The sequence below is a fragment of the Aotus nancymaae genome, unplaced genomic scaffold (assembly GCF_030222135.1).
Source record: "Aotus nancymaae isolate 86718 unplaced genomic scaffold, 86718_ANA_hifiasm-v0.15.2.pri h1tg000019l, whole genome shotgun sequence".
NCBI lineage: Eukaryota > Metazoa > Chordata > Mammalia > Primates > Aotidae > Aotus > Aotus nancymaae.
The window spans coordinates 23,000,307-23,007,237 of NW_026988431.1; the positions used below are offsets into that span (position 1 = coordinate 23,000,307).

General features: G+C 37.6%; 2 pseudogenes; both read left to right on the top strand.

Annotated features, from left to right (window-relative positions):
* Positions 1-284: 284 nt before the first annotated feature.
* Positions 285-1,001, top strand: LOC105727086 (phosducin-like protein 3; annotated as a pseudogene).
* A 1,675-nt stretch (positions 1,002-2,676) lies between these two features.
* On the top strand, positions 2,677-6,357 carry LOC105727036 (inorganic pyrophosphatase-like; annotated as a pseudogene).
* Positions 6,358-6,931: the final 574 nt, after the last annotated feature.

Consider the following 6,931-nt stretch of genomic DNA (forward strand, 5'->3'; position numbering starts at 1 on the left):
TATTTAAAAAAAAAAACTTTAAAATATAGTTAATAGTTAAATTAATTTAGTTAATTGTTAGTTAATTATTTACTTATGGATGTATTTTCTACAGCACAGACGCTTGCTTGTGGCAAAGCATTAAAAATAACTAAAAACATATATTTACAAAATAGACAAGTGTTCCAAATATGCTAACCTTATCTGTGATTACAAGGGGGCTATCCATAGCATGCTACCTCTCAAGGATTTTTAAAATATTAATAAACATGGCGGAGCAACTGGCTTGAGCCTTTGGAAACAAGATGCAGGACCCCAAAGCAGACACTGAGTGGAATAACATCTTACACAAAAAAGGTATCTTGCCCCCCAAGGAAAGTCAGAAAGAATTGGAAAAGGAGGCGGAAGAAGGAGCAGTGCGTCCTCCAGCAGTCAGTGATGACAACATATGAAGACAGGACTTTGGAAGAGCTGAAGGATCATGAATACGAGTTTAATGAGGAGGATGAACATGCTATTGAAATGTACAGGTGGCAGAGACTGGCTGAGTGGAAAGCAAGGAAACTGAAGAATAAATTTGGAGAAGTTTTGGAGATCTCAGGAAAGGATTATGTTCAAGAAGTTACCAAAGCCTGTGAGGGCTTGTGGGTCATCTTGCACCTTTACAAAGAATTCCCCTCTGGGCCCTGATAACTCAGCACCTCAGTGGACTTGCCAGGAAGTTTCCTGATGTCAAATTTATCAAAGCCATTTCAATAACCTGCACACCCAATTATCCTGATGGGAATCTGCCCACAATATTTGTTTACCTGGAAGGAGATATCAAGGCTCAGTTTATCGGTCCTCTGGTGTTTGGCGGCATGAACCTGACAAGAGATGAATTGGAGTGGAAACTGTCTGAATTAAGGGCAATTAAGTTGGACCTGGAGGAGAACTCTAAGAAGCCGATTGAAGACGTGTTGCTGTCCTCAGTACGGCACTCTGACCCTATGAGGAGGGACAGCGATTCCGAGGGTGACTGAAGCTGCGGCTGCTATCACATGCTCATCTTTCTTGTGACAAATTGTCTGGATTTTTTAAAAAAGAGAGAGAAAGGAAGAATAAATCCTTCTGGTTTTTATTTTTGTATAAATTATGTTTCAAATCTTTACATTTTAGAAATAATCACTGCTGGAAATTCTGTTACATTTTTTGGAACTCTTTTTTTAAATTATAGTTGTTCCTCTAAAAAAATCAAAACCAGCTATTGGGATGGAAAAAAAAAGTTAAAAAAAACATAGCCTATCCCTTCAAGATGAAAGTTAATATTTCAATAGCATATTAGAAAGAATTGCCTTTCTAAGGAGACTCATGCTACTGATAGAGCATTCTGGAAAGATATGTAGAAATATTTCCATTGTTATGTAATTTGGATGCAAAAACAAGATAAGTGCAATCATCATAAATTTTTTTAAATCTCCTATTAGTACATTCTAAAAATTTGGAAACAAGATTTTTAAACCAGCTTAACATTCTTCTAAACAAAAAACTTCAGTGGAATTTAAAGCCATTTTGATAACAATAAAACAGTAATACTGCCTAATTATTTGCAAGAACTGATTGACATCAAGGAAGATGGAAATCTACTAGCCAAATTTATCATAAGTGTTTTAAAAATTGGTAAATGGGAATTAGTTAAAACACCCAGTAAGGAAATTCTTCCATTTGGATGTGTGTGTCTTTGTCAGACACGTTTTATAGTTGCAAAAACCATTGTAACCAAGTGCTGAAAAACTGAACTGAGAAACACATTTGAATGTATGACAAATTTTTAAAGAAAATTTTGTAAAATAGTGATGCATACTCAAATATAATTATAATTTTAGTGAGATAAAAACTTTTGTCGTTAATAATTAAAATAAAAATAAAACAATGATTATCATTAGCTCAGCCTTCTTTTTTTTTTTTTTTTTTGAGACGGAGTCTCTCTCTGTCACGAGGCTGGAGTGTAGTGGCACAATCTCGGCTCACTGCAACCTCCGCCTCCAGGTTTAAGCAATTCTCCTGCCTCAGCCTCCCGAGTAGCTGGAACTACAGGTGTATGCCACCACGCCCAGCTAAGTTTTGTGTTGTTTGTAGAGACAGGGTTTCACCATGTTGGCCAAGACGGTCTCCATCTCTTGACCTCATGATCCTCCTTCCTTGGCCTCCCAAAGTGCTGAGACTACAGGCGTAAGCCACCGCGCCCAGCCAGCTCAGCCTTTTAGGGTTATAATTGGTATAGGTTTTATGATATGCATAATAGATATTGACATAGTAGTTTGTCTATAACTTGCAAATGAGTAAAAATACGTATAGTGATGATACACATTCAAAATTATTTTACTAACAGGGGCATGCAAACAAAAAATTTTGGAAGGCAGTGCTATTCATGATGCATTCTGCAAACCCACAGCATCAGTGTAACATGTGACATTGTTGGAAATGCAAATTCTGGGGCTCCACCCTAGACCTACTGAATCAGAATCTCTAGGAGAGGGGGACAGGAATATGGGTTTTAACAAGATCTCAAAGTGATTATCTAAGGCATGATACAGATCTAATCAAGACACTCCTCTTTAAAACCTGCCTGCTGCTTATGAAATTGAAGCAGCCTTCTCACCATATCATTTAAAGGCTCTCTAAATACAGCCAAGCATCTCTTAGTGGCCTGTGTCCATGACTCCTTGCCAAGTTGGAAGCCCCAGGTATTCTTGGGTGTACCCTTCTCTCCTCTCCAATTTTCTTCACCTGGAATTCCTCCCCAGTCTGATTATGTCTGCTTAACCAAAACCTTTACAATCTTACAATGCCTACTTCAAAAGTGACCTATTATAAGAAAACTTGCATGATCTTAGTGAAGAAAGAAATATCTACATACCCTTCCTCCCCTCCATTTTTTTAATGATGCCCATGGTATCTTGTTTGTTCATATCCCCCTGGACTGTATTGCATCATGCATTATAACCATTTGCATACTTATCTAATTCCTTCTAAAGATTGTAGGCTCCTAGAGACAGACTTGCTTAATCTTTCTTTATACCCTAGCTTAGCATGGGCCTGGAAGGCTCTAATTGCTAGATACAGAATTGAAATAAAATCCGCAACTGAGCTCAGCCCACACTGTCTTCTTCCTTTATTACACTACTGGGGCCACTACCTCATCATGAAGAACCTGAATTTCTCGAGAACTTTCCACATACTTGCGTCATTAATTGGCTTTCTCGTCCCCTCAGATTGCATTTCTGAGTTGCAAAATCTGTCCTGATCACTTAGTCATGATTGCAATTTAAACACTAGAAAGCAAATGATGATTTTAAAAAAAAAGGTTGCCATGTTTGAGGTCTTATCAGTGCCAGATACTGTACAAATTGCTTTAGATGATTATCTCATTCAGTCCTGACAAAACCTCTATTTGGTGAACACATTACCCCTCCCATTTTACCAGATGAGGAAACTGAGGTGCAGAAAGGGCTAATAGAGTAGTAGGACCAGGATTGGAATCCAGGCTGCTGACTACAGAGCCTGCAAAATCAACCTCTCCATTACCCTGCTAAGAATAGAAGATACTACTCCACACTCATCCTTATATTAAATCCAATTCCTAGTCCTCCTAACCACATGAAAAATCACATGCATTAGAGTCAATCTTGATGACAATATAAAAACTATGATTCTACTATGTAAGTTCAATTTAAATCTAGATCAAAGAAATCTAAATTACCCTTCATCTGGGCTATAATCTTATATTCCAAAGCTTAAATGCTTATAAGAAAGCTTTATCTAATTTAAGATTACTAGCTCAAATATAAGTACAGACTTAATACTATTTTTCCTCTAAAGTAATCAGTACAAAGAGTTCTATTCTTCCCATAGTAAAATATGTCATAGAACTTGAACTACTAGGCAATCACCATCTTTTCTTTATAAGAAAAAAAAGCCTTTGAAATATGTACCATAACCTCTGAAAAATACAATTATCCTCCCAAAGAAATTAGGCATTTTTTTCTGACAAAAACTATGGGCAATTGATCTATAGTTCTTTTCTTCCTCAAAAAATTATTGTATATTGTGTAATGATCATTATAATTAAAAATTAAGATGGCTTGCAATAATTCCACCATTATTTGATTCAAAATCTTTATAAAATATTGGCATTTTCCAACATTTATTTTTCCTGTCTATGTTCCATTTAAGGCCAAATTTTCAAACCCAGCTGCCAAATTACACATATAATTACTGCATTTGCGCACAAAAATGTGATAATTGCTTACACAATTTCAGAGGCCAGCTTGAGGCTCCTTTCCAAATTTGTTTTACATGTACAGTGCGGTGTATGTAGTTTTATATGAAAATTGGAAAAGTAAAATTCATGGTTTGTCTGGGTGATGTGTGAAAATGGATACAAAATAAAGCCTTTCTATAAATGCCTGGGCCTGTCTTCATATTTTCTCCCAATAGACCTTTATAAAAATCTTATAAAGCAGCTCAAACTTCAGCTGCTATTGGAATAACAGCAATGAAAGGGGATGATGCCTGGTACAATGCCTTAAATAGTTCAAGTGCCCATTTTGTTGGTCGACATAGTGTCATGAGGCATTCTTCTGTCTATAAACTGCTCCCATAAACCCGGACAAGAAAGATAAAGGTGATATAAGGCCCACATTTATACTGTCAGCCAAGATGACAGTAGCCTCAATAGGGCAGAGTCGTTGTGAGTATTAGGGAAATAATATATAATTTCCCTTCCAACTTTGCCTGACAGTTGATTTTACACTTTGGCAAGCATCCACTATGGATATAGCTCACAATGGGTATCCCTAGTGGAAGCTTTGCTTCAAGGAAAGGCAAAGAAACAAGACCTAGCTAGTCATATACATTAATGAGGTAATCTAAGATACTTTTGTTTCAAAACAAAAGTAGGGCAGAAAATTATGGCCAGTTGCACATAAACTGGTACCTATGCTCAAATATCTACTTTCCAAACTCAAGGATTATGAATCTGATCTCTGACTATTAATGAATATCTGACTACAGAAATGACCAGAAGCAATTAGGTCAGAAGCCTATTAAATACTGAAAGACGTTCTATTTGAGAAATCTCCAGCTATTTTCCATAGAGGTGATACTAATCTACATCCCCACCAATAGTGTAGAACTATTTGCTTTTCTCAAATAACTAAAAATAGAACTACCATGTGACTCAACAACCCCCCCTGCTGGGTATCTACCTTTGGGAAGAGAAATTGTTATATCAAAAAGACACCTTCGCTCTTAGGTTTATTGCAGCACCATTCACAGTAGCAAAGTTATGGAATCAACCTACATATCCATCAACAGATGATTGGATTTTTTTTAAAAGGTGGTATAGAGTGCTCGCAGTGCGCAGGCGCAGGGCCCTCGCCTTGTCAGCCGGCACTGCGTGCCGGCTGGTGGCACACTGGTGGCACGGCTGGTGCAGGCAGCGGTGGCAGCGACTGGACTCCCGCACCATGAGCGGCCTCGGCACCTAGGAGCATACCACGCCCTTCTCTCTGGAGTACCAAGCCCTCCTCAAAAATGAGAAAATACAATATATATCTCCATTTCATGTTATTCCAATTTTTGCAGGTAAGGATGAGTTCCACATGGTAGTTGAAGTACCATGCTGGTCTAATGCAAAAATGGAGATTGCTACAAAGGACCCTTTAAACCCCATTAAACAAGATGTGAATAAAGGAAAACTTCATCATGTTGCGAATTTGTTCCCATATAAAGGCTATATCTGGAACTATGGTGCCATCCCTCCCACTTGGAAAGACCCAGGGCACAATGATAAACCTACTGGCTGTTGTGGTGACAATGGCCCAATTGATATGTGCGAAATTGGAAGCAAGGTATGTGCAAGAGGTGAAATAATTGGCGTGAAAGTTCTAGGCATATTGGCTATGACTGAGGAAGGGGAACCCGACTGGAAAGTCATTGCCATTAATGTGAATGATCCTGATGCAGCCAATTATAATGATATCGATGATGTCAAACATCTGAAACTGGCTACTTAGAAGCTACTGTGGACTGGTTTAGAAGGTACGAGTTTCCTGATGGAAAACCAGAAAATGAGTTTGCTTTTAATGCAGAATTTAAAGATAAGGTTTGCAATTTATATTAAAAGCGCTCATGATCATTGGAAAGCATTAGTGAGTAGGAAAATGAATGGAAAAGGAATCCATTGCATGAATACAACTGTGTCTGAGAGCCCCTTCAAGTGTGATCCCGATGCTGCCAGAGCCATCGTGGATGGCTTTACCACCACCCTGTGAACCTGCCTGCACACTACCAACAAAAGTGGATAAGTGGTTCTATCACCAGAAAAATTACTGAGATTTCTCTGGCATACACACTGATATTGCTGCATTGTATTCATCTGGACAGGAAAAGTAGTAGCTTTTCAAAGCTTTAACTTTGTAGAACTCATCTAACTAAGGTAAATTTTGCTGTGACCAATTCAATATACTCAGAATGTTATCGTCTAAAGCATTTTTCATATCTCAACTAAGATAACTTTTAGCACATGCTTAAATATCAAATCAGTTGTCATTTGGAAGTCACTTGTGAATAGATGTGCAAGGTGAGCACATATTGGATGTATATGTTACCATATGTTAGGAAATAAAATTATTTTGCTGGAAAAAAGTGGTATATATACATTATGGAATACTATTTATGCATAAAAAAGAATAAAGTAATGCCTTTTGCAGCAATATGGATGGAGCTGGAGGTCATTATCCTAAGTGAAGTAACTCAGAAACAGAAAATCAAGTACCACATATTCTCACTCATAAGTGGAAGGTAAACAAAGTATACACATGGACACAAAGATGGAAATCATAGGCACTGGTGAATCCAAAAGAGAGGAGATTTGGGAGAAGGGTGATGGTTGAAAAATTACCTATTT